Genomic DNA, 27,644 nt, shown 5'->3' on the forward strand with positions numbered 1-27,644 from the left:
CTTTTCCATGAAGTGCCTATTCAGGCTGCTTACCCATTATCCTATTGGCTTGTCTTTTTCTCTTACCCATTATCCTATTGGCTTGTCTTTTTCTCTTATCCATTATCCTATTGGCTTGTCTTTTTCTCTTATCCATTATCCTATTGGCTTGTCTTTTTCTCTTATCCATCATCCTATTGGCTTGTCTTTTTCTCTTATCCATTATCCTATTGGCTTGTCTTTTTCTCTTATCCATTATCCTATTGGCTTGTCTTTTTCTCTTATCCATTATCCTATTGGCTTGTCTTTTTCTCTTATCCATTATCCTATTGGCTTGTCTTTTTCTCTTACCCATTATCCTATTGGCTTGTCTTTTTCTCTTATCCATTATTCTATTGGCTTGTCTTTTTCTCACTGATTTGTAGTCCTTCCTATATGCGATACATAATCCCTTTGTCACAGAGTTGCAAGCATCTTTTCCTACTCTCTGGCTTGCATTTCACTCTCTTAAAGATGACTTTTTTTTTTTTTCAACGAGTAGAATCTCTTAAAGATGATTTTTGATAAGCAGAAATAGTTAATTTTAATACACTCCAATATATCATTTTTATGGTTAATGCTTTTTTGTGTCCATTTAAGAAAACTCTTCATACTGTAAGGTCACATATATATCTTCCTATATTATCTCCTAAAATCTTTACTGTTTTGCCTTTCACGGGTAGATCCGCAATCCACTGAGAATTTATTCGGGGTGTGATATGAGATACGGGTCTTGATTCACTTTGTTTTGTTGTGTATGTGTGTGTGTGCGTGTGTGTGTGTGTCTACACATGAACGTGCATATATATATAAAATGCTCCAGCACTATGTACTGAAATATATTGCCACTGCTCTGCATGTTATCTTTACAGTTCAGTATCTACATATGCACATGTCTATATCTGTATTCCTTATTCTGTTCCACTGATCTACTATACAAAACCAAGACTGTTGTGTATCCCGGCACCAATACAACACTGTCTTTGTTAATCTAGTTTATTTTTTTTAATTTCATATCTGATAAAACAGATTGTTCCACTTTATTCTTGAAGAGTATCTTGGCTCTTCTTATCCTTTTGCACTTTCATATACATTTATCTTTTAATAATGTCATAGTCCATAACTAAATCTTATTAACATACTTTAAAAATATCATAAAGCCAGCCTATAAGGGGTACATAACTTGCCTGAAGTCCTAACACTGCAGAGCTTAGATGTGAACCTGGGAGTTTCTCGGTGCAAAGTGCACACTTTTTCACTACAACATCCTGCAGGGCTAACCTCACACGTGAAAACGTTAAGCCTAAAAATAAAAATATACAAAAGTAAAAATAACAATGAAGCATCATTCTAATACGAATTCAAATTATTACCGGTCACCAGGCATGGTGGCTCACACCTGTAATCCCAGCACTTTGGGAGGCCAAGATAGGTGGATCACTTTAGGTCAGGAGTTTGAGACCAGCCTGGCCTCTACTGAAAATACAAAAATCAGCCAAGCATGGTGGCTCAGGCCTGTAATCCCAGCTACTTGGGAGGCTGATGCAGAAGAATCACTTGAACCTGGGAGGAGGGAGGTGCAGTGAGCCAAGATCACACCACTGCACTCCAGCTTGGGCAAAAGAGCAAGACTCTGTCTCCAAAAAAAAAAAATACATATATATATATAAAACGGGTAATTTTAAGATATGTCCTAAAGAGTTGATTTATTAACAGTTACTGCCTGCTTATATCCCAGTGTATAAAATGTGTGTCATGTCTCATTCTCTTTCTAGAGCTACTAAGAAGATGAAATGGATAGCTCTTTGGTAGGTAAAGAATAGAAAAGATTTATGGATGATCCCCAGATGTCTGGCTTGAGTAAAGGATGCTTACAGAAGGAAAATAATATTTCTTGAACAACTAGGCAGTGTGGCATGTGCTTAACATAAACTATCTCATTCTCCTAAGTCCAGCAGGTATTACTGGTGACCCAAATTACAAACAAACAAAAGGATTCAGAAAGGTTAGGTACACTTGTCCAAAGTGAAAAAGAAATTACTGGATAGCAGATCTTAACTGAAACCTCAGGTGCTAAGCCCGTTCCAAAACAGCACAGTGCTAATGTCTGTGATTACCTGTTTCACAACTGAGCTGAAAAACTAGATTTTCCACCAGGGAATATACAAGTGGCACTAAAACAATAGGCAGCTGTCAGGGTTTCATATGATTAAATGTAGTAAGTCACATGGGAACCTTTGACATAACTGCCCCAACTAGCCGCCTTTAAGAACAATACTGCATTTGTTGTTGGGTTTTCTTTTTTAATTTTTGTGTCTTTAAAAAAAAAAAAAAACACAGATGGCAGAGAAAAAAAAAATTAGCCTGGCATGGTGGTATGCACCTATCTCACTCTGTTGCCCAGGCTGGAGTGCAGTAAGGATCTCAGGAGTCTCAGCTACTCAGGAGGGATGACTTGAGTCTGCAAGTTCCAGGTTGCAATGAGATAGGATCATGTCACTGCACTTCAGCCTGGGTGACAGAGCAAAACCATGTCTCTAAAAAAATAAAAAATAAAAATAAATAGCAAATCATCTTTCTGTAATAGGGTTATACTAAAACTTGGAAAGATTTTCTGTTTAAGAATTAAAGATATAATAATAAACCTATGGCTTATTACTAGTATGAACCAGTACACTATAAAAATTACATATTGAGAAAATGCATAAAAATGATTTATATCTGACACAGACACAGGATACTAGAACAAATTAAAAAATAAATGATAGGCTGGACCCAGTGGCTCAGGTCTATAATCCCAGCACTTTGGGAGACCAAAGCAGATGGATCACTTGAAGCCTGGCCAACATGGCAAAATCCCATCTCTTCTAAAACTACAAAAAATTTAGCTGAATGTGATGGTGCACACCTGTAATCCCGGCTACTCAGGCATCTGAGTCACAAGAATTGCTTGAACCCAGGAGGCAGAGGTTGCAGTGAGCCGAGATTGTACCACTGCACTCCAGCCTATGCAACAGAGCAAGACTCTTGTCTCAAAAAAAAAGAAATATGTAATACAGAAATAAGTGCCAAATAAAAATCATTCTAAAACCTGAAAGATAATACCATATTTAGAAGCTTTCATTATTAATATGAAAGCTTGAAACACACCCAGTATTACTTGCCTTTTCCAATAGTCTTGATCTTTGTTTCATAATATTCCCAATATAGAAAAAAAAATCATTCATTTAACGTTGACATTTATCCAACTAATTTGAGTGCATCAAAAAGCATCTTTAAATTGAAGAGTATGTTGCTTCATATAAGCTTGTTTACTTTCTTAATGATAAATTATTTTGTCTGCCTCCTCTCATTTTTATTTTGCTTTTGAATTCAATATTGCTTTCACTAATTTTAGATCAAGTTCTCATTTCATGTTGAAGTATTCCACAAAAACAATCATATCTTTTTCTCTTGAAATTCCTCTCTTAAAGTATTTACAAAGGATGGCAGTCTACGGTGAACATTTAAACTCAAAAAACACCAACAAACATTATTGGGTAGTATTTAAATACATAACATTTGAATCTCACAGCAAGAGTAATACCACTTGATATGATTTGGCTCTGTGTCCCCACCCAAATCTCATCTTGAATTGTACTCCCATAATTCCCATGTGTTGTGGGAGGGACCCAGAGGGAGATAATTGAATCATGGGGGCAGTTTCTCCCATACTGCTCCCTTGGTAGTAAATAAATCTCACAAGATCTGATGGTTCTATCAGGGGGTTCCGCTTTTGCATGTTCCTCATTCTCTTTGCCTGCTGCCATCCATTTAAGACAGGACTTGCTCCTCCTTGCCTTCCACCATGATTGTGAGGCTTCCCCAGCCACATGGAACTGTAAGTCCAATTAAACCTCTTTATTTTGTAAACTGCCCAGTCTTGGATATGTCTTTATCAGCAGCATGAAAACAGACTAATAAAGTAAATTGGTACTAGGAGTGGGGTGTTACAGAAAAGATACCCAAAAATGTGGAAGCAACTTTGAAACTGGGTAACAAGCATTGGTTGGAACAGTTTGGAGGGCTTATATGAAGACAGAAAAATGTGGGAAAGTTTGGAACTTCCTATAAACTTGTTGAATAGATTTGACAAAAATGCTGACAGTGATATGAACAGTAAGGTTTGAAGATGGGGTAGTCCCAAATGGAGATGAGGAACTTGTTGGGAACTGGAGCAAAAGTGACTCTTGTGTTTTGGCAAGAGATTGGCAGCATTCTGCCCCTACTCTAGAGATTTGTGAAACTTTGAACTTGAGAGAGATGATTTTTAGAGTATCTGGCAGAAGAAATTTCTAAGCAGCAAAGCATTCAAAAGGTAACTTGGGTGGTGTTAAAAGAATTCCATTCTAAAAGGAATTAAAAAGCATAAAAGTTCAGAAAACGTGCAGCCTGACAATGTGACAGAAAAGAAAAACACATTTTTTGAGAAATTCAAGCGGCTGCAAAAATTTGCATAAGTAGCAAGGAGTCCAATGTTAATCCCCAAGACCATGGGGAAAAGACTCCAGGCCATGTCAGAGACTTTCACAGCAGCCCCTTCCATCACAGGACCAGAGGCCCAGGAGGAAAAAGCAGTTTTGTGGGCCAGGCCCAAGGTCCCCATACTGTGTGCAGCCTAGGGACTTGGTGCCTTGTGTTCCCGTCATGCCAGCCATGGCTGAAAGGGGCCAACACAGAGCTTGGGCTGTGGCTTCAGAGAGTGGAAGCCCCAAGTCTTGGCAGCTTCCACATGGTGTTGAGCCTGCAGGTGCCCAGAAGTCAAGAACTGAGTTTTGGGAACCTCCATTTAGAGTTCAGAAGATGTAACAAAACAGCTGGATGCCCAGGCAAAAGTTTGCTGCAGGGGTGGGGCCTTCATGGAGAACCTCTGCTAGGGCAGTGCAGAAGGAAAATGTGGGGTTGGAGCCCCCACACAGAGTCCCTACTAGGGCACTGCCTAGTGAAGCTGTGAGGAGGGCCACCATCCTCCAGATCCCAGAATGGCAGACCCACTGACAGCTTGCACCATGTGCCTGGAAAAGCCGCAGGCCCTCAACACCAGCCCATGAAAGCAGCTTGGAGGGAGGCTGTATCCTGCAAAGCCACAGAGGTAGAGCTGCCCAAGACCATGGAAACTCACCTTTGGAATCAGTGTGACCCAGACATGAGACCAAGAGTGAAAGCAAATCATTTGGGAGCTCTAAAATTTGACTTCCCTGCTGGATTCTGGACTCAGTTGGGCCCTGATGTCCCTTTGTTTTGGCCAATTTCTCCCATTTGAAACAGCTGTATTTACCCAATACCTGTAACCCCATTGTATCTAGGAAGTAATTACGTTGCTTTTGATTTTACAGGCTCACAGGCAGAAGGGACTTGTCTCAGATGAAACGCTGGACTGTGGACTTTTGTGTTAACGCTGAAATAAGTTAGGTCTTTGGGGGACTGTTGGGAAGGCATGATTGGTTTTGAAATATGAGAACATGAGATTTGGCACAGGCTAGGGGCAAAACGATATGGTTTAGCTCTGTGTCCCACCCAAATCTCATCTTGAATTGTACTCCCATAATTCCCATGTGTTGTGGGAGGGACCCAGTGGGAGGTAATTGAATCATGGGGCAGTTTCCCCCATACTGTTCTCATAGTAGTGAATAAGTCTCACAAGATCTGATGGTTTTATCAGGCGGTTCCGCTTTTGCACCTTTCTCATTCTCTCTTTGCCTGCTGCCATCCATGTAAGACAGGACTTGCTCCTCCTTGCCTTCTGCCATGATTGTGAAACTTCCCCAGCCACGTGAAACTGTAAGTCCAATTAAACCTCTTCCTTTTGTAAATTGTCCATATCTGGTATGTCTTTATCAGCAGTGTGAAAACAGATTAATATACTACTGTACAAAATAATACGTTGTACTGCCAACTTTAGGACTTATTTTGCTTTCAAATTTTTCATTTCTTGAAACACCACTAACAGGATTTATATGAAGGGAACTATGCATACAAATGTATTATTATTTATTTGTAAGAATAACACTGTTAGCAGCAGAGGGAGTAAAAAACACATTTATAAGATGGCAACAGCTATGAGACTGGCTGAGATCACGAGCTTATCTCCCAGATGCTCTTGTCTCAGCTCCCAGAGATGTGCACCTTACGGTTCTAGTTGGTGTCAGCATGACCTGCTCTTGCTTTCCACTTGACATCAGCGGAGCCCTAAGAGCCAATCATATCTAATACTATTGACTACTGATCGTTAATTCTCATGAAAATTATTCTGTTTTCCCAACTTGGAATTACCAGTGACTTTCCTCAGGGTTTGGGATTTAAAGGAACTACAAATTTCCTGAGAAATTCTGGGAGTGACTTCCCATATGGAAACACAACTTTATCCAGAGATCATCTGCTCTGAACCTCCAGAATCTGTCCCAAGGTGAATAGCATGCACTGGGAGAATTGTTTCTTAGCAATATTTATCCAATCTTCCTTATTTTATGTCTTTTGCACCCCAATTTCCAGAGATACCTGGCTTTGCTACTTCTTGAGCTTTATGAGGATTTAGAGGATAAATCTGATTGGTTCATAGTTTTTCTCTTTCCCAGTGCAGGATTCCTAAGTCTTGGGTGTCAGCTAATTTCGACTCATTCTCAGGCTTTTCAGTACTCTACACTGTGTTGGTGGGTTTTTACTGCATCCATTGGGTTTTTACTGCAGTTTTAATGGAGTTTCAACAGGAAGCAAGATTAGAAGTACAGATTCAATCTACCAGGAATCCACATTTTTAACAAGTACCTTAAGTTGTTCTGATGCAGGTGGTACCCAAATCAACTTTCAAACACTGAACTAAAGGATAAACAGTGAAAAGTGCTCAGAAAAATGAGCAGAACTTGAAATGGTTGAATAATTGTTAGATGTTAATATCAAAGAGAATATTCTAGACCTACAACAGCTACTTGAAGGGCTAATGGGGGAAAAGAAGTTAGGCTTGTTCTCTACAACCAAAATAAACTAGAACCACTGTAAGGAAACTACAGGCCAGAGACTTGGTACAAAATAGAGAACAGAGAATAACTTTTTTTTTGAGAGTCACTCTGTCCCCCAGACTGGAGTACAGTGGCGTGATCTCGACACACTGCAACCTCTGCCTCCCAGGTTCCAGCAATTCTCCTGCCTCAGCCTCCTGAGTAGTTAGGATTACAGGCATGCGCCACCACACCAAGCTAATTTTGCATTTTTAGTAGAGATGGGGTTTCACCATGTTGGCCAGGCTGGTCTCGAACTCCTGACCTCAAGTGATCCGCCCACCTCAGCCTCCCAAAATGCTGGGATCACAGGCATGAGCCACCGTGCCCGGCAAAAAAGAGCTTCTTCATAGATAAAACTATGTCCAGCAGGAACGAATTGCCTTGGGAAACAAGAAACTCAAGCACAGAGTACACAGCTATCACCTATTAGGATGCCACTGGCAGCATCTAACCCCCAGATGGCTATACGGACCAACTGGTTGGCGAGGCAAGGCTGTCACACAGGAAAAACAAAGTTGATAAATAATGAAATGCTAGAAGAATGAAATTACAAAAATAAAGTCAAACTAAGTGAGAGCTACCAAATATAAAGGATTAGCCACAGTTAAGTACTACAGGTAATCGCTGTCGGGTCCTAAATTTCCTGTTCTACTAGAATATAATTTTGCCCACACACAGAATCTGTACTCAGATGTGCATTTATCCCTAGACTCAGTATAAGGAGTTGAAAAGTGACAAAGGCATGGATGGCTTCCTGACTACTATCGAAATGTCCCTTCGAGCCACAAATTTTAATATACTATTAAGCATTTTTTTCATTACCTGAAATGTATGTTTGCATACATTACACTAGTAAATGTATGTTTGCTTACATAGTTGCATCTGTTCTCCCCACCTCCTCCAATAAAGGGGTAAAGAGGACACTAGAGAAGCTGGAGCACAGTGAACAAGGGGAAACCAACATGAGATGAGACTGTAACAATCAGAAGAGAGGCCAGATCACAGAAAAGGGAGAAGGGAGGAATGCTGTAGGGGTTAAGTTAAATGCCCAGGGTTTATTCTAACTACAATAATAAGTAAAAGGCCAGGCACGGTGGCTCACACCCATAATCCCAGCACTTTGGGAGGCCAAGGTGGGCGGATAGCCAGGCATAGTGGCGGGTACCTGTAATCCCAGCTACTAGCGAGGAAGAGGCAGAAGAATTGCTTGAACCCGGGAGGCAACGTTGCGATGAGCTGAGATCACGCCAGTCTAGGTCACAGAGCGAAACTCTGTCTCAAAAAAAAAAAGTAAAAGAAGGTTTAATGCTAAATATAATTTTGTGTTTTTATTATGGGAAGTAGTAACATTGTATCTCTACCTTTCCTCTTTATTAAGGGTTTTAGCTAAGTGTGATGGACTAGAAAGGATAAAATCAATATAGTCCCTTTTTTATTCAGAAACTTACAAACTTTCTGACAAACTTGTTTAGGAATAAAAACAAACATAGGGAGTGACATCATCAGATTTTACATTTTTTTTAAATATCAATTGTGTGAAAAATAGAGGTAATAATACATCCTGGCAGATCTATTAGGGAGCAGTATATCTAGGTGAAAAAATCATTGTTATGGGCAATGAGAGAGTAGAGATGAAGTGGCCATATTTGAAAATATTTAGGAGGTAGAATTAAGACAACACTGAGAGGTCTTAAAGTGACCCTGATATTGCTCAGGAGCATCTGAATGAATGGCAGCCCCAGTCCCTAGGAAAGTATATACTGCCAGACATTAAGTTGCTGGAAGTATAAAGAAAAAGAGAATCCATTTTTTTGGATGGGTTAGCTTTGAAAACCTACGAGTCACTAAAGTGCAAATGTCTCACAAGCTTCTACTTCATCATTTCTCACTGAACATCTCCATTAAGGCTTCACATTCAGGATGCTGGCAATTAAAACCTGTATCTTTCTTTCACTCTGTTCTATTTTCTGATTAATGCCACCGATTACCAGAGATGTTATAAATGGAATTCCTACATGTGATTGAGAAGGCTGAAACATAAAATATCTGAAGTCACACTGATAAGATTCTATGACTCAGAGATTCGTCCACAACACTGGAGTTATTCCTGCCACTAAGGTTAACCTTAAGGAAAGAGTTAATTTGTAATTCTGCCAACACTGAAAACAAATACAAATGTATTAAGGAATACTTTTATCCACAGGCTGTTTTACTAGTAACATTACAAGAACAAGATGAATTCTGAAATGGACTTTAAAAGATAATTTCAATAGTTAAATGCCAGTTCTTAATTAACCATCTTGATTTTCTGAGGTATAAATGTAGAGCAATTATCATCCCGCTGAAGAAAAGCCACAATCTTTATTAGTAAGTCCTATTATATAGCACAACACTGCCACCTGTTGGAAGACCCTGCTATCCAAATGATTTTATTCTTAAAACAGTAAATGCATGAGAAAGTTTGTGAATTTCTGGGGGAAAAAAAAAGAAGAGACTACGTTGACTTTATCCTTTTAGCCCATCATACTTAGATAAAACCCCTAATAAAGAGGAAAAGCAAGGATGCAACATAACTGCTTCCCACAATAAAAACACAAAATGGTGTTTACTTTTTGGTTTTGGTTACTTGGATAAGAAGATATAACCATGAAGAGACAGCACTAGGGAGTTTTTGAGATGAGGCAACTATTCTGCATCCTGATTACGGTAGTGGTTACAAAAATTGGTACATGGGTTAAAATTGATAACATAAAGTTTATTTTACTTTATGGTAATTTAAAGAAACAGGATAAGAGGATAAATACTCAGTGCCATATGTTTACAGAAAGAAGCGTTTCTAAAGGCTACTATTGCACACCAGAAGTCAATCTTTGTCCCCAGCATACACAGGAGATTCCAAGGAGAGGAACAATCTATAACCAAAAGTTAGGAATATTTTGATTCTGGTAACTTTTTTTTTTTTGGAGACAGGGTCTCACTCTGTCACTCAGGCTGGAGTGCAGTGGCACCATCGTACCTCACTGCAGCTGTGACCCACAGCTCACTGCAGCCTTGACCTCCTAGATTCAGGTGATCCTCCCACCTCAGCCTCCTGAGTAGCTGGGAACACAGGCATGCACCACCACACCCGGCTAGTTTTTTTGTATTTTTAGTATAGAGATAGGGTTTCACCATTTTGCCCAAGCTGGTCTCAAACTCCTAAACTCAAGTGATCTGCCCACCTTGGCCTCCCAAAATGCTGGGATTACAGGCATGAGCCATCACACCTGGCTAGGAAATGGTTTTTTTTTAACCCCCTTGAGACAGAGTCTCAAACTGTTGCCCAGGCTGGAACGCAGTAGCACAATCTCGGCTCACTGCAACCTCCACCTCCCAGGTTCAAGCAATTCTCTTGCCTCAGCCTCTCCTGTAGCTAGGACTACAAGCCCATGCCACCACACCCAGCTAATTTTTGTACTTTTAGTAGAGACAGAGTTTCACCATGCTGACCAGGCTGGTCTGGAACTCCTGACCTCAAGTGATCCAACAACCACCTTGGAGAGATTACAGGCGTGAGCCACCGCACCTGGCTAGCACATTCCTTATGTGATTGTGTTTCATCTCCCTCAAAAAGCTGATGCATAAACAGGGAAAGCTGAGTGCTCAGCATCTATGTAATCTTGGCATTTGCCAGATCACTTATGAATCTAAGTGGCATCAAAGTTCCAAGAGAGCTGAAACGTCTAAGTCCATCTGGGGACCTTTCCAGTGCATTTGCAAATGCCAAATGTCATAAGACACCAAAAGCCCACAAGATAACAGATCACCAGATCAGAGTCCAAATGACAAAGAGACCCAAACTAAGAGCAAAAGCCATATTAACACACCACCTCCCATCTCTCCTGATAATACACTTGCTGTTGATAAAATGATATGGGTTATAATAGTAATGACAATATTAAACTCAGACCTTATGAAAGATGTTGCAATGGGAGGGACAGGTTGGTAGAGAGAGTATAATCCATATAAATCCTCTACCCTTTATCCCTTAGGGCTGCCCTTCAGCCATCTTGTTCCCAGGATCTGGCAGCCACATGCAACCTTAGTTTTCTAAGTTTTGGTGGAGCCATAATGTTGTCGGGTTTTCTACATTTTCCCAGTGATACCTGGGAAAATGGTCACAGCTATTCAGAGAGATTCTAGTACCCACAATAATTTGCAGTTCCAACAACAGGAGAATAGTTGAAAAAAGAATGATACAGTCATAAATGAGAAAAACTCTAGTCATTTCCTAATCTCCAACTAATGACACAGTTATCTTTGCATTGAAGGAGGTAAACTTGCCTGTCAGAAGAAGGAATAGTCACAGCACACCACAGTAATTGCCAAAGTATCCAAACGGAGCAGTAGTATGATACCAGAAGAATTCACAGACTTTTGGAACTATACAAGTCTGCAAACTCACCTCCATTTTAGAGTCTGTCATGATGGGTAATTTGCCCAAAGCATTAAGGAAAAAAAAGGCCGGGCAAGTTTGCTCATGCCTGTAATCCCAGCACTTTGGGAGGTGGAGAAAGGCAGATGGCTTGAGCTCAGGGGTTTGAGCCCAGACTGGGCAACATGGCAAAACTGCATCTGTACAAAAAAATATAAAAATTAGCCAGGTGTGGTGGCATGTGCCTGTAGTCCCAAATACCCGAGGGGCTGAATCAGGACGATAGTTTGAGCCCAGGAAGTCAAGGCTGCAGTGAGCCACGTTCATGGCACTGCACTCCAGCCTGGGAGACAAAGTGAGGCCCTGTCTCAAAAAAAACAAAAAAAAGAATCTTGGATCTAGAGATTCATAGAGATGTTTAGGATTTGGAAAGCTATCCAAGGTAAACCTTTCATTTAGTCTGAATTACAGTGATTTTGAAACTCAAAGATCTCCAACTCCTAATACAAAAACATCTATACCCCTTTAAGTAAGAAATGGCCCTTTGGAAAGGTAAATGCAATGCCTAAATTGCACAATTCTTTTAAATCTCATATTTTATGTAAATAACAAAAACACTAAAGCATACGGGCAGCTCCTCAAAAACTTAAAAGAATCACTGTACAATCTAGAAATTCCACTTCTGGGTACATATACGTAAAAGAAGCAAAAGCACAGCCAGGTGCAATGGTTCACACCTGTCACCCCAGCACTCTGGGAGACTGAGGCATGTGGATCCCTTGAGGTCAGGAGTTCAACACCAGCCTGGCTAACAAGGCAAAACCCTGTCTCTACTAAAAATATAAAAATTAGCCATGCGTGGTGGTGCACACCTACAGTCCCAGCTACTTGAGAGGCTGAGGAAGGAAAATCACTTGAACCAGGAGGTGGAGGTTGCAGTGAACCAAGATAACACTACTGCACTCTAGCCTAAGAGACAGAGCAAGATGCCATCTCAAAAAAAAAAAAAAAAAAAGAATTGAAAGCAGGAACTCAGACATTTGTATACCAATGTTCACAGCAGCACTACTCACAATAGCCAAAAAGTGGCAACAACCCAAAAATCTATCTACTAATGAATGGATTAACAAAATGTGTTCAATACATACAGTGGAATATTATTCAGCCTTTAAAAAGAAGAAAATTCCTTTTTTTTTTTTTAAAGATGGGGTTTTACCATGATGGCCAGGCTGGTCTTGAACTCCTGACCTCAGGTGATCCACCCACCTCAGCCTCCCAAAGTGCTAGGATTACAAGCATGAGCCACCGCGCCTGGCCAAAAAATGAAAATTCTAGCACATGCTACAACATGAATTAACCTTGAAGACATTACACTAAATGAAATAAACCAGACACAAAAGGACTAATTTTTTTTTCTTTTTTTTTTTTTTTTCTTTTAAATAAAGACGGAGTTTCACCATGTTGATCAGGCTGGTCTTGAACTCCCGACCTCAGGTGATCCGCCCACCTTGGCCTCCAAAGTGCTTAGATTACAGGCATGAGCCACCACACCCGGCCAAAAGGATAAATATTTTATGATTCCAATTTTATGAGGACCCTAGAATAGTCATATTCATAGAGACAGAAAATATAATGGTGGTTACAAGGGGCTGGAGAGAGGGAGGAATGGAGATTTATCATTTAATGGGTGCAGTATACGGAGATGAAAGTGTTCTGGAGGTGGATGGTGGTGATGCTTACACAACAATGTGAAGCTGCTTAATGGCACTGAATTGTACCTTTACAAATAGTTACACATATGGTCCATTTGATGTGATGGATATCCTATCACAACTTTTAAAAAGAAAAGACAAAACACTGAAACAAGAAACAGAGTTCTAACTGGAAACAAGCCACAGGGAAAGAATGAAATCTTGGCTATTAAACAGAGAGATGAAATTTTTTTCTGGAAGCTTTGGTATATCCCTTTCCTTAGATTCTCAAAATGCGCAGTTTCTAAAAATATTTTTACTACTAGCTGGGCACAGTAGCTCACGCTTATAATCCCAGCACTTTGGGAGGCCAAGGCAGGTGGATCATCTGAGGTCAGGAGTTCCAGACCAGCCTGGCCAACATGGTGAAATCCCATCTCTACTAAAAACACAAATTTAGCTGGGCATGGTGGTGGCCACCTGTAATCCCAGCTACTCTAGAAGCTGAGGTAGAAGAATCACTTGAATCCAGGAGGCAGAGGTTGCAGTGAGCGAGATCGTGCCATTGTACTCCAAACTGGGTGCCAAGAGCAAATCTCTGTCTCAAAAAAAAGTTTTACATATATATATTCATAACATATAAAAATATATTTTTTTTTCACTACTACTACTGCCTTTTAACCAATGAAATAAGAAAATAAATACAAAACAATGTCAACAGGATTTTATAAAACTTTTTCCAACATGCCCCAAACAATGCAGAACACAATAGTTATACTCAACCTCTGCATACATTAAATCTTCAAATAAATGCCTGCTAGTATGAAAAAGTACCTTCTATTTCATAACCAACTGTCCAATATGGTTCCCACGAATCTAATGTAGTATGTGAAATATAAACAAGAGAATAAAATAATAATTTCTTGGAGTCTGTTTAAAATAGAAAGTTAAATGAACAAACTTGATGTAGATCATGGCATATTCTTCAAGGCAGAAAGATAGGAAGGTACCAATGTCTGAAACAGTGAACACCATTAGACTTAATATAATACCAGGGACTCAGATGTCACACTAACTAGGAACTACCATGTCAATTTCTATAACTCCTACAATTTAAGAACAATATCCTAAACTACTAGCCAGAAGCCTTTTAGAGAAAAAGTCCTGACTACACAAAAATTTAAAACAGTAGAGTAAAAAATATAAAAAGTTAACTAAATAGATGGAAAACATCTGCCACATATCTAACAGTCAGTGGCTTCATATCCCTGCACAAAGAACTCCTAAAAATCAATAAAGACAAAACTCAATAGAGAATGGACAAATTGTAAAGTTTCCCCTTGCTTCATTTTTCAAGTCTTAAAATGCTCCTCACGGGTTCTTCACCGCATTTTTCCTGGGCCTGGCCTTCCATGCAGCTGTTGGAAAACCATCACCCTCTGAACTACAGCCACACACCCATAAGGAGGTCTCCAGGGCCACTAAAAATTAATCTCATGTGCTTTTCATTTAAAAGAACAGTAGCATAATCTAAAAGACTGTCACATATCTGATAAATGACTTGTATCTAGAATATATAAAGAACCCTTGCAACTCAATTACAAAAAAGACAACCTAATTTAAAAATGGGCAAAGGATCTGAGTAGACATTTCTCCAAAGAAGATACACAAATGGGCAATAAGCACTTGAAAAGATGCCCAGCATCATTAGCCATCAGGGAAATGCAATTGAAAACCATAATATTTTCAAAAAGTTAGGAGATTTTTAATGGTCACAACACAAAGAAAAGATGAATGTTTGAGGTGACGGACATGCTAATTACCTGATTTGATCATTACACATTGTATACATGCATCAAAATATCATTCTGTAGTCCCTAAATATGTACAATTATTACATGTCAACTAAAAAGAATGAAAACACAATGATACACACTTTACACCCACTAGAATGGCTAGAATTAGAAAGACAGATAATAACAAGTGTTGGCAAGGAGTAAGAAATCAAAACCCTAATACACTGGGGATAGGAATGTTAAAAAGATGCAAACTGATGCTTTGGAAAACAGTCTGATAATTTCTTAAAATGTTAAACAGAGCTACCATATGACCCAGCCATTTCACTCCTATGCACATACACAAGAGAAATGAAAACATGATGTCCAAACAAAAACTTGTAGGTAAATGTTCACAGCAGCATTATACATAAGAGCCAAAAGGTGGAAACAATCCAAATGCCCACTAAAGGAAAATAAATCGTGGCTAATACCCATGAAAGACCATCCAGCAATTTTAAAAAATGAAGTAGTGATACATGCTATTAAACACAATCAAGATGAACATGAATGTTCATTAAAAGAAGCCAGTTGAAAAAGACCACATGCTGTCTGATTTCACTTACATGAATAATCCAGAATAGTCAAATATACAGTCAATCAATTTACAGTTGCTTAAAGCTTGGAATGGGGAGTGGGGACGGGAAAGTCAGGAGAGCCTGCTGAATAAGTACAGGGTTTCTTTTTGGAGTGATGAAAATGTTATAAAATTGTTCCGACAGTCTCTCACAAATTGAACACGGCATATTAAACATGAGTGAAATAATGTGAGAATAAATTCTTGGAGTCTGTCTGAAACAGAAAATTAAACCAACTTATGAAGTTGAAGAAGATCAAAGCATGTTTTGTGGTGATGGTTGTACAAGTTTGCGAATGTACTAATCGCTGTACGTTTTAAATGGTTATTCTACGGTAGGTGAATTAAGTGTCAGTAAAGCTGTTTTTTTTTTTTAAAGGACTGAAAACTGTTTTGTTTTTTCCATTTTATCCCGTTTTTAAAATAGTGCCTAGCAATATTAGGAATTCAGTTGATTTCTGCCTGAATGTTAGAACAGAAATAAAAACGTGGGTAAACCATATAAAACTTTGCCATATCTAAAGTGATCAAACTATTGTAGACTGGCATGGTGGGAGCATAATATACATGTACCTGCAGGTGTGTTTTCCATGAAAGGACCAAAGACTGAAAAATTCAGCAGAATCAAGACCCTGAAGGCCCTTGAAGGTAGGCTAAGAAATGTGTATTCTCCTGAAGGCAACGGGAAGGACAGGAAGGTTCTGAGGGCAGAAATACACGATCAGATCAACGTTTAAATGTGCAAGTGTAAGCGGAGCGTTGCTACTTCTATACAAAAGTGACCCACCTTAGAAGTAGAGCAATAGCTCCCCAGGGAGAATGTGGAGGAAATTAGGGGAAGACTGGAGAAGCAGGTTATCAAATCATCCTAATCTCCATAGATTTTTAAAAATTACACAGCAGCCACCCCCAAACACACACACAAACATATACATAAATACATCCAATGTGCTCTACACAGAAATCACTTCTGGAGTCAGCCCCTGTTCGGGAGGGGAGGGTTCTGTTATTCAAGTGTGGCGGGGACAAAAAGTATTATGACCACTAAACCAAAATGTTCTTTCCTACAATAATTTGGGCAGCCTACTCCTCAGGGTGTTGAAATTTAGGACTACCAACAAAGTGCCCGGTCCCAACTCTTCGAGAGGACCCCCAACTCTTTACAGCGTGCAGTCGGGGATGATCAGCAAAAACTGCAGGACATGGCCCTGGTTAGCTCGACACCGCCTCCTAACTCGGAGCGCGCGGGGGCACTGGTGGCATCCAATTCGCGGAGCTACCGCGGGTTCCCACGCCCCAAAGAAGCAGCGCACGGAGGTAGCTACCCGGCGACGGCACGAACCTCCGCGAGGTGACCCCTGAGGAAGTCTCCAAGCAGCAACTCACCCCGCGCGCAAACGCAGCCGCCCGGATTGCGGGAACAAACGTTCCTTGCTAGGGTGAAGACGGAGACTCTTATACCCGCGGGAGACTCACCTGTAACTGACAAACAGCACGCCGTAACAACCTGGAGGAGTTCTTCCGGGTGCAGGGAGGAGCTGGTACATGCCCGCGGGTGGGCGCGCTAGCGGGGAGTAGTCGAGACTTCCGGCGTCTGCAGCTCGCCCGCTAGAGCGTCGAAGCCTGGCTACCGAAGGCTTCAGCTCACTTCGGGTTCTAAATGCCAACGTGGGGCCTCGGGCCGGCTGATCCAGGGCTTAGGTCGCCGGGACTTGTGGCTTCTGCTTCTCAGACGCTCGGACTCGCGTCGGGAAGGGATTCGCCTCCCTTGGGCCCCGCTTTTTTTTTTTTTTTTTTTTTCTGCGTCCGGTTATTGCATGTGCATTCCATGCAGTAGCACTAGCCCGGGAAATTTAAGCCACCGGCTCATGTTACTCCTCGCAGGGATACGCGCTTCCGCTGGCCTCCAAGGACCAGAAGCTCGGGGCCATCTGACCCCCACTTTAGCACTGAAATCCATGCCGCCTCCTTCAGCTGACAAATTTGCCAGCACTAAATTTTATTTTATTCTACAATTAAGTGCCCGGTTAACACCAGGGAGTACGGAGGTAAGAAAATTTCAGAAGTCAGGTGGATAGCATTGACCTCATAAATTTGTTATGAGGACGTGAAGCACGTAGAATAGTGTCTGGCACTTTGTAGGCACTCGGTAAATGTTAGCTGTTAATATTTTTATATTATAGTCATCACTATAATCATCTTAATGTCAAGCTTTAAGTCCAAGCACCTTGACTCCAAGACTAATTAACTTTAGTCTGAGGCATTCTTTAAACTCTTGATCACACATCCCTAACAGAAAAAATAAAATTATTTACATGTATCATGTATGCCATTAATATGCATGCTATAAAACTTTCACAAGACACCAAACATTTTAATGAGGTAAAAACAATTTTAAAATGTTTTTTAAAACTTCTCACAGGTTCTTTTCCTCCTACTCAACAATTAGATTGCCAAACATACATTCTACCACTTTGGAATCCGCTAGCTAAATGAGCAACCTGCCGTTAAATTCTGAGTTCCCAGAACGTTTCTTTTAGGAAGAATTAATAGACACTAATCAGATTGTGAAGTGCTTGAACCATAAGGACTATTTAAATGGTTCTTAGAGAAAAAGAAGAAATAAAATAGGCATCCAGTGAGTAGTCTTCATTGATGCAACATTGACTATTGACTTCTTACATTTTTTAAAAAAGAGATTGAGGTTATAATACCTTACACCAAGCTTAATATTTCAAAGAATAAATCAACTCATAAAAAGCTTATAAGATTTGATATATGTGTATTTCATATAACGTTCATGAAAATGAATCCCAGATCAATCAGCTCCTCTTCTCTCAGAGAAATGTTTACTTTGTAAGTAATAAAACATTAAATAGGCTTTTCTGACCATTTGCTTGAAAACTCAGAACTTACATTTCCATCACTGGATGTAAATCTGCTAAAGTTTTTTGTCTAAATTAAACATTAAAAATAAAACTCTAAGGCCAGGCGCGGTGGCTCACCCCTATAATCCTAGCACTTTGGGAGGCCACGGCAGGTAGATCACGAGGTCAAGAGATGGAGACCATCCTGGTCAACATGGTGAAACCCCGTCTCTACTAAAAATACAAAAATTAGCTGGGCATGGTGTTACACGCCTGTAGTCCCAGCTACTTGGGAGACTGAGGCAGGAGAATTGCTTGAATCCAGGAGGCAGAGGTTGCGGTGAGCCGAGATCATGCTATTGCACTCCAGCCTGGGTAACAAGAGTGAAACTCCGTCTCAAAAAAAAAAAAAAAAACTCTCTAGTGAATAATGTTACCTACCCAATATTCATTTTCTTCTAACTCATTCGTAACATAATCCTTATTTTATTCAGATAGCTGCCCTATTCCCAGAATCAGAAAGTGATACTGATTAAACCAGTCACCATACAGAATTTTTTTGGAAATAGTTGCTGATCAAGGAACAAGTATATAACCCAAATTGGCTCAGTCTGACTGAAGGACCTCTGTTTCATGCTCAGGAGAAAGTTTCTGACATACTGTCCTCTTGACATGAAAACATCTATCCCACGCTGTCATTAACAGCCATCTTGCCCATCACAAAGAATAAAACTGATGGACTGATACTGACAACAACTAAACAAAGTGATAAAAAGATGTCCTAGGTGACATCATTCTAAACCTGGAACTCACACTGTATTTGAACCCCTTGTAGGGATGTCTAATAGGTTTCTTTATTGTTTTTGTTTTTTGTTTTTTCTGAGACTGACTCAATCTGTCACCTAGGCTGGAGTGCAATGGCATGATCTTGGCTCATTGCAACCTCCGCCTCCCAGGTTCAAGCGATTCTCCTGCTTCAGCCTCTCAAGTAGCTGGAACTACAGGCATGCACCACTGTGCCCAGTTAATTTTTGTATTTTTAGTAGAGAAAGGGTTTCACCATGTTTTCCAGGCTGGTCTGGAACTCCTGATCTCAGTGATCCACCCACCTCAGCCTCCCAGAGTGCTGGGATCCTTATTATTTTCTAATAGAGATACTATAAAGATTAAATGGGTTAAAATGGTGCTGGTCATATTGTAAATGCTTAATAAATATTAGTCATTAACTCAGCTTAAGTCAGGGACTCTGTTTCTAATAGCCAAAGTATCCCATCAAATATACAGCCTACGCTCTTTTTGTATATATTTAAAGAAAGCGTCTGTTTTGATCATTCTTAACTTCTAAGGAGCCAGGAAAGGGGTAGGAGGTAGAAAGAACAGGAGCTGACTGTAATGCTGTATGAAGGGTACTGTTAAGTGGTTAAATGGCCACTTTGAGAAATTCATTCAAGAACATCAGGATCCTAGAACTATGAAATCTGAATGGGGTTACCACACATCATAGCTGTATGAAAACATGAAAGTTATCATTTCCTGCATATTAATATTATACTCCACTGCCTTACTAAGTTGCTTTATTATTTGGAATTTATTCTTGTAGAGTTTCTAAGATTACAATCTTACCATTGAAATAGTTTTACCTACCTCTTTCCAAGTTTTGTACCTGTACTTTCTCATATCTAATTGCTTTGGCTAGTATTTCCAGTAAAATATATAATAAATAATGACAGTAGACTTTTATGTCTTATTTCTATCTTTAATGAGGTTTCTCTGGAATTTTCCCATTAAGCATAATGCTGGTTTTAAGGACTGAGGTGGATATCTTTTATCATGTTAAGGAAGCATCCAGCTATTGAAAGAATGAAGAAAATTTGGCATAAGGGCTTTGAGGAAACAAAGCATTGAATGTGCCATAATATCCTGTCATAAAAATTAGTAAAAGCTAGACAGTATTTACCTCAAAGACACTAAGAAAATTAACATTAGCTAGGTTGGTATGAACGTCCTTTCTTGCTTATCTTACTACCAGCATGAAATTCAGTCCTGCCTAGTTTGTTTAGAAAAAATTCATCTGTGATACCTGATTTTTAGCCCTGAGAAAGTTATTTATCTCCTACAAAATGTCCGGCTTAATGTAAAGTTAATGCTCACTCTACATAATTTTTGTTTCCTGCATTTGTATTTGTCTTTACATATACTCCAAGCACGTACTCTACATGTTTGTTACAGGAAATCAGGTGCACCTTCTGTTGTTTCCTTATACGAAATTGTAGCTGTTCAAATATGCTGGTTGCAATAACAATGGGGTTAGATCATCAAGAAGATATAACAGTCTTAAATGTGTATGGAACTAACAGCAGAGCTTCAATAAATGTGAAGCAAAGACTGAAAGGACAATTAGAAAAACTGAAAATTACAGTGGAGATTTTAACATTCACCTCTCAGCAATTAATAGGAAAATTAGATGAAAAAAGTCAGTGAGTGCATAACTAGAGCAACACTATTAACCAACTTGACCTATTTAATATTTATAGAATACTCCATAAATAGCAAAAATACACCTTTTTAAATGTGAGGATTTTTTATGCTAGTTCATAAATAAACATTGAAACACTTAAACAGATTGAAATTGTACACAGTATGTTGTCTTACCATAATTATAAATCAGTAACAGATATCTGGAAAACCCCAAATATTTTGAAATTAAGTACCATACTTCTTTTGAAATTAAGTAATACACTTTGGGTCAAAGAAGTAATAGTAAGGGAAACAAACATATTTTGAACTGAATAAAAATAAAAATATATATCAAAGGACATTGAATGCACTCAAAGTAGTGCTTTAGAGAGGAAAAATATAGCTTTACATGCTTAATATAAGGAAATAAAAATATAAGAAAAGAAAAAGTCTAAGTTAAATTATTTTAGCTTCCACTTTACAAAATTAAGGGGAAAACAAAAATAATAGAAAATGAAATAAGATACTTTTGGAAATCAATTAAAAGAGCTAGTTCTTTTTTCAGCTTATTTATTTATTTTTAAGACAAAGTCTTGCTATGTTGCCTAGGCTGGTCACAAACTTTTGGGCTCAAGCAGTCCTCTTACTTCCGCCTTTGGAGTAGCTGGGGATTACAGGCACTCACCACTGCACCCAGCTAAAAGGGCTGGTTCTTTTAAAAGAGCAGTAAAATTGGTAAACCTCTAGCTAAACTGACCAGTCAAAATAAAGAGAGAACACAAATTACCAGTATCAGGAATGAAAGAAGAGAAATAAGTAGAGACATTAGAAGAAAAATAAGGAGTTCTGTTTCTGGTTACAGCTGAGTACTTCCTATTGGGCCAATTTTCCATAGGTAAAAACTAAAAGCTCTGGACCAAGTACAAAAAATAACTACCTGAAGGTACTGGAGAACACCCAAAGAAGGTAGATACCAGAGCAAAGTTGATGCTGGGAAGAAAGAAATGGGGCCCAGGGAGTTTCCCATTGTCATGGGTTTTCTGCTTGATGACAGCCCCCAGTTGTTACTCTCAATCTTACTGGTTTGAAAAACCAGAAGACAGAGTTTGGGATAAATAGAGCATCTGGAAAGTGGGGGGGAAATCCAGGAAAAGAAATCTCCCAGAAAAGGAAGAAGTCAGAGAGAAGGAAAACCAAACGTTTGTATGGACTAGCTGCCCACATATCTGGCTGACACCTGAAACGTATGTGTGTCAAGACTTTTGAGCCATCTAAGACTCAAAAATTGAAGGGAAGCCAAGCACAGTGGCTCACTCCTACAAACCTAGTGCTTTGGGAGGCCAAGGAAGGAGGATTGCTTGGAGTCAGGAGTTCAAGATTATCCTAGGCAAGATAGCAGGACCTCATCTTTAAAAAACAAAAAAATTTACACCCATAGTCGCAGCTACAGATGTGAGGGTGAGGTGAGAGGATTGCTTAAGCCCAGGACTTCAAGGTTACAGTGAGCTATGATTGCACCATTGCATTCAGCCAACAGAGTGAGATCAGGAGGAAGGGAGGGAAGGAGGGAGGGAGAAAGGGAGGGAGGGAGAAGAAGGGAAGGGAGGAGAGGAGAGGGGAGAAAGGGAAAGCGAGAAAGAAAGAGGGAGGGAGGGAAGGAAGGGAGGGAGAGAAGGAAGGGAAAGAGGGAAAGAAAGAGGGAAGGGAGGGAGGAAAGGAAGGAATAAAAGGAAAGAGAAGGAAGGGAGGGAAGGAGAAAGTAGGGAAGGGGAAAGGAAGGAGAGGGACGGAGGGAGGGAACACAAATTAGCAGTATCAGGAATGAAAGAGGACGAGTTGTTACTGATCGTGCAGACATTAAAAGTTCTGAAGATGGTGTGACCTTCACAGGTGTCCTGAAATGAAGCACAAGGCTAAACTTTAACACCCCCACAGTAATCAGTCATTGTATATCAGCCACTCCAGGAAGGAACCGTGACCAAGGATGAAACCGTTCTTTTCCACAGAGGCAATTCCTGAAGGAAGTTGGGGAAATTGAGCAGATGGGGAAATGAGCATTTCATTCCCAGGTTGTGCCCCACAGCAGCCACCATCCACCTATGAGAGAAAAGGGAGGGAAATATTTGGAGAGTTTGATTACATTTAAGGTGTATCAGTGGCTCAACAAAAGAACAAGAGAAACATTAATTAGGTAAAGCATCCTGAAAGATGTCCTTAAAAAGTAGGATTTAGGCAATGGAAAAAAGAGCATTTCCAGCCGAAGAATAAATACTGTGAGACAAAGCACAGTTACAAAAAGGAGGAGCTAATTTCTAAAATTATTGAAACTTTATGTGGATTTGCAAATATGTTGTCTTTTTTAAAAACTTTTTATTTTGAAATATTTATAGATTCACAGGAAATTTGAGAGAAAAAATGTAAAGAGCAGTCCTGTGTACCCTTCACTCAGTATTCTGCAGTAGGAACATCTTACGTAGCTACACAACAATATTGAAACTAGTGACTGCAGTGGCTGCCGCTGTCAAGGCAGCTGCAACAGGGAAGCACAGCTGGGGATGCACACGCCCGGGAGCCAGTGGGAGCTCTGCCCCTTCTGAGTTGGGACAGAAGCTCCCCTTGCCACTGCAGCTGCCAAAATCAGCAGCTACAGACGCAGGCCTCCTGCCCTCCTGAGCAGAGCTATAGCAGCCCAAACTGCAGCTGTGGATCCCAGCCTCCCTGTGCTCGAGGGAGCCAGGAACAGGCAGGATCTGCCCTCCCAGGTGCAGTTGCACCTGCCCGTGCCCACGGCTGCAGACCTGGGCCTCCTGGCTCTAGGAAGCAGACAGGAGCCAGGGACAAGCAGGAGCCCTGTACCTTCCAAATTTGCAGGGTGGAAGCTCCCTGGAGCAGCTGTGGGCACCACCCTCCCCCACCACGTCCCTGAAGCCTGGGGGTAGGTCTTCTCCTGATGCTGATCTCTGACTGGGGATTGGGGCTGAGCCTCAGGGTCATGAATGGCAGCAGGAGGCAGATTGATTCCTGTGCAGAAAAGGATGGGTCCCCAGTAAGGCCCCATATTCCAGCCAGGGAGGGCCTGAAGACTGGGGGCCAGTCTGCCAGTCCTGCCACCAGAGTGGGGACTCATGGTGCTTCTTCCAGGTGCCCGTGGCTGCCCATGGACCAATAGCAGGCCTTTCCTCCCCCCTGACATCCATAAAGTCCTGGGCTCAGCCAGAGCAGGGCAGAGGATGGCCAGAGGTGGAAGAGGGCAGAGGAAGGGAGGACCAGCTGCAGAGAGGAGTACCCTCTCCACTGAGAGCTGCAGAGATGACCTGCCACCCTCTCTGGTAAGCGCTTCAGAAACCTGCAGAGGCATCCAAACGACTTGCCTGTGGAGAGGAGCCACCCTCTTCAGGGCCTCCTCTCTGCTGAGAGCTGAACACTCAACAAGAGGACCAGCCTACAGAGAGGAGCTACCCACTCCTATGAACTATTCTAACACTAAATAAAACTCTTCTTCTTCACCCTTGACTTGTCTGCATACCTCATTCTTCCTGGATGTGGGACAAGGACTCGGGCAAAGGCATCTCAGCTACAGAGGTTTCCAACCAGAAAAATTGACACCCACAAAATGATGTAACACCAGGAAGTTTGCATTGGTACGATCCACAGAATTTATTCAGATTTCACCAATTTTATATGTACAGTGTGTGTGTGTGTGTGTGTGTGTGTGTAGTTCTATGCAATTTTATCACATTTCTATTCATCTTACCATCACCCCAGTTAAGATTCAAAACAGGCTGGGCACAGTGGCTCACGCCTGTAATCCCAACACTTTGGGAGGCCGAGGTAAGTGAATCAAAAAGTCAGGAGTTCAAGACCAGCCTGGCCAAGATGGTGAAACCCCATCTCTACTAAAAATACAAAAATTAGCTGAGTGTGGTGGCAGGTACCTGTAATCCCAGCTACTCGTGAGGCTGAGATGGGGAATTTCTTGAACCCGGAAGGCGGAGGTTGCAGTTAGCCAAGATTGCACTACTGCACTCCAGCCTGGGCTACAGAGAAAGACTCTGTCTTAAAAAAAAAAAAAAAGATTCAAAACAATTTCATAACATCACAAGGATCCCTTTTACTTCCCTTTCATAGCCACAGTCAGTTCCTGTCTTTCCTGCCAGACCCTCTCTGTAACCCCTAGCAACCACTAATCTGTTCTCCATCTCTATAACTTTATGGCAAGTATGCTCTTTTCAGTTAAAATATATCTTTCATTACAGCCAGTGTTACTTTGTGAGAAACTTAGTAGCATCTTCACCTTGGATTTTTAAAGCTTCCAATAAATTATTTCATTTAGTAGTCAGATTGTCCAAAACACTTTATGCCAAGGTTATTGCAAACCTACTATAATTAAATTTCTGTGCTCCAATTCTTCCTCTTACTCTGAAAGATGATTTCATCCAATGCTTTATAAAACAAACGATGACCAGCAGATGTGAATGATTTTACCTTTTTTTTTTTTTTTTGAGACAGGGTCTCATTTTGTAACCCAGGCTGGGGTGCAGTGGCAAGATTTTGGCTCACTGCAGCCTCAACCTCCTGGGCTCCAGGGATCCTCCCACCTCAGCTTTCTGAATAGCTGCAGGAACACATACCACCATGAACTGTCTTTTATTTTAGCCATCTGTATTAGGCTGTTCTTGCACTGCTGTAAACAAATGCCTAACACTGGGTTATTTATTATATATTTATTTTTGAGATGGAGTCTTGCTCTGTCACCTAGGCTAGAGTGCAGTGGCACAATCTTGGCTCACTGGAATCTCCACCTCCCAGTTTCGAGTGATACTCTTGCCTCAGCCTCCCAAGTAGCTGGGATTACAGGCCCACCAGCACGCCAGACTAATTTTTGTATTTTTCAGTATAGAACATCAACATGGGGTTTTGCCATATTGTCCAGGCTGGTCTCAAACTCCTGACCTCAGGTGATCTACCCACCTCAGTCTCCCAAAGTGCTGAGATTACAGGGGTGAGCCACTGCCCAATACTGGGTAATTTATAAGAAAAGAGGTTTAATTGGCTCATGGTTCTGCAGGCTATACAGGAAGCACAGTACACCTGCTTCTGGGGAGGCTTCAGGGAGCTTTCAAACATGGCGGATGGCAAAGGGGGAAGCTAGAGTCTCACATGGCAGGAACAGGAGCAAAAGAGAGAGTTGGAGGGAGGTGCTACACACTTTTAATCTATCAGATCTCATGAGAACTAAATATCAAGAGGACAGCACCAAGAGAATGGTGCTAAACCATTCATGAGGAATCTACCCCTCGATCCAATCACCTCCCACCAGACCCCACCTCCAATACTGGGGATTACAATTCAACATGAGATGACATACAAACAAAATCACCTTTCTAGTGGAAGCAAAGTGGTGTTTCATTGTTTTGTATTTGCGTCTCCTTGACAAGTACTGGTGTTGAGCATCTTTCCAACTTCAGTATATACATCTTCTTTGGAGAAATGTCTGTGTAGGTCCTTTGTCCCTTTTTAAATTGGTTTCTTGGTCTTTTTTTTTTTTAAATGAGTTACAAGACTTCTTCATATATTCTAGATACAAGTCCCTTATCAGATACATAATTTGCAAAAACAAATTTATCTTATTCTATGAGTTGCCTTTTCACTTTCTTGATGGTGTTCTTTGAAGCAGAAAAAAATACCAAAATTGATCACATTCTTTGTTAAGCAAACTTATCCCCATAAGAGAAGTAGAGACTGTTGTTAAGGAACTACTCCCCCAAAGCACCAGTCCCAGCCAGTCTCACAGAGAAAATCTACTGAACTTTCAAAGACCAAATAGTCCCAGTGTTTTATACATTATTCTAGAACATTGAAAAGGAAGAAAAACTTCTTAACTCCTTTTATAAAGCAAGTATAACATTGATGCCAAACCAGATCAAATCAGTGCTCAGAAAGAAAACTACAGGTTAAGGTCATGAATATTGAATGCAGAAACATAAATATTAGCAAACAGAACCTACACCACATTAAGAAAACAATGTGCCACAAATAAATGGATTTATTCCAGGATGCAACACTGGTCTAACGTCAGGAACCCCATTAATGTAATACACCATGTTAATATATGTAAGGAAAAATTCACAGGGTTCTTTCCATAAATGATGAAAAAACCCTTTGATAAATCTTAATACCTTTTCATGATTAAAAAAGTACTCTTAAGAAAAAAGGAATTGAAGGAGACTTTCTCAATATGACAATGTTTACACACATACATACATACACACACATATTTTAGTTGTAAAGTCAATATCTTAATGGGAAACACTAGAAATATTTCCACTAGGGTCAGAAACAAGGCAACAATTTTCACCACAATGTGACATTGTAGAGAGGAATCAGTTAGAAGAGTAAATAACATATAAGTAAAACTATTTCTTTGTTTTTGTTTTTATTTGAGATGGAGTCTCACTCTGTCACCCAGGCTGGAATGCAGTGGTGAGGTCTTGGCTCACTACAACCTCTGCCTCCCAGGTTCAAGCGATTCTCCTGCCTCAGCCTCCCAAGCAGCTGGAACTACAGGCACCTGCCACCACGCCCAGCTAATTTTTGTATTTTTAGTAGAGACAGGGTTTCACCATATTGGCCAGGCTGGCCTCAAACTCTTGACTTTGGAATCTGCCCACATCGGCCTCCCAAAGTGCTGGGATTACAGGCGTGAGCCACCACACCTGTTTTGTTTGTTTGTTTGTTTCTTTGTTTG

The 27,644-nt window shown here is 40.5% G+C and overlaps 1 protein-coding gene across 15 annotated transcripts in view; it reads right to left on the bottom strand.

Annotated features, from left to right (window-relative positions):
* The window catches only part of COA1 (cytochrome c oxidase assembly factor 1), a 199,628-nt gene that overhangs the window by 101,472 nt on the left and 70,512 nt on the right, over positions 1-27,644 (bottom strand). For 7 of the 15 annotated variants that reach the window (XR_013523852.1, XR_013523850.1, XR_013523853.1 and 4 more), the window contains exon 1: positions 17,049-17,081. The exons of 3 other annotated variants lie outside the window; for them this stretch is intronic. The gene's annotated coding sequence lies outside the window, so the exon portion shown is untranslated. Of the gene's footprint in view, positions 1-8,220; positions 8,328-16,914; positions 17,082-27,644 lie in introns of those variants that run through there. 5 more of the 15 variants (XM_078342309.1, XM_078342314.1, XM_078342307.1 and 2 more) reach the window with 3 other exon arrangements.

The sequence above is a fragment of the Callithrix jacchus genome, chromosome 11 (genome assembly GCF_049354715.1).
Source record: "Callithrix jacchus isolate 240 chromosome 11, calJac240_pri, whole genome shotgun sequence".
Classification (NCBI taxonomy): Eukaryota; Metazoa; Chordata; class Mammalia; order Primates; family Cebidae; genus Callithrix; species Callithrix jacchus.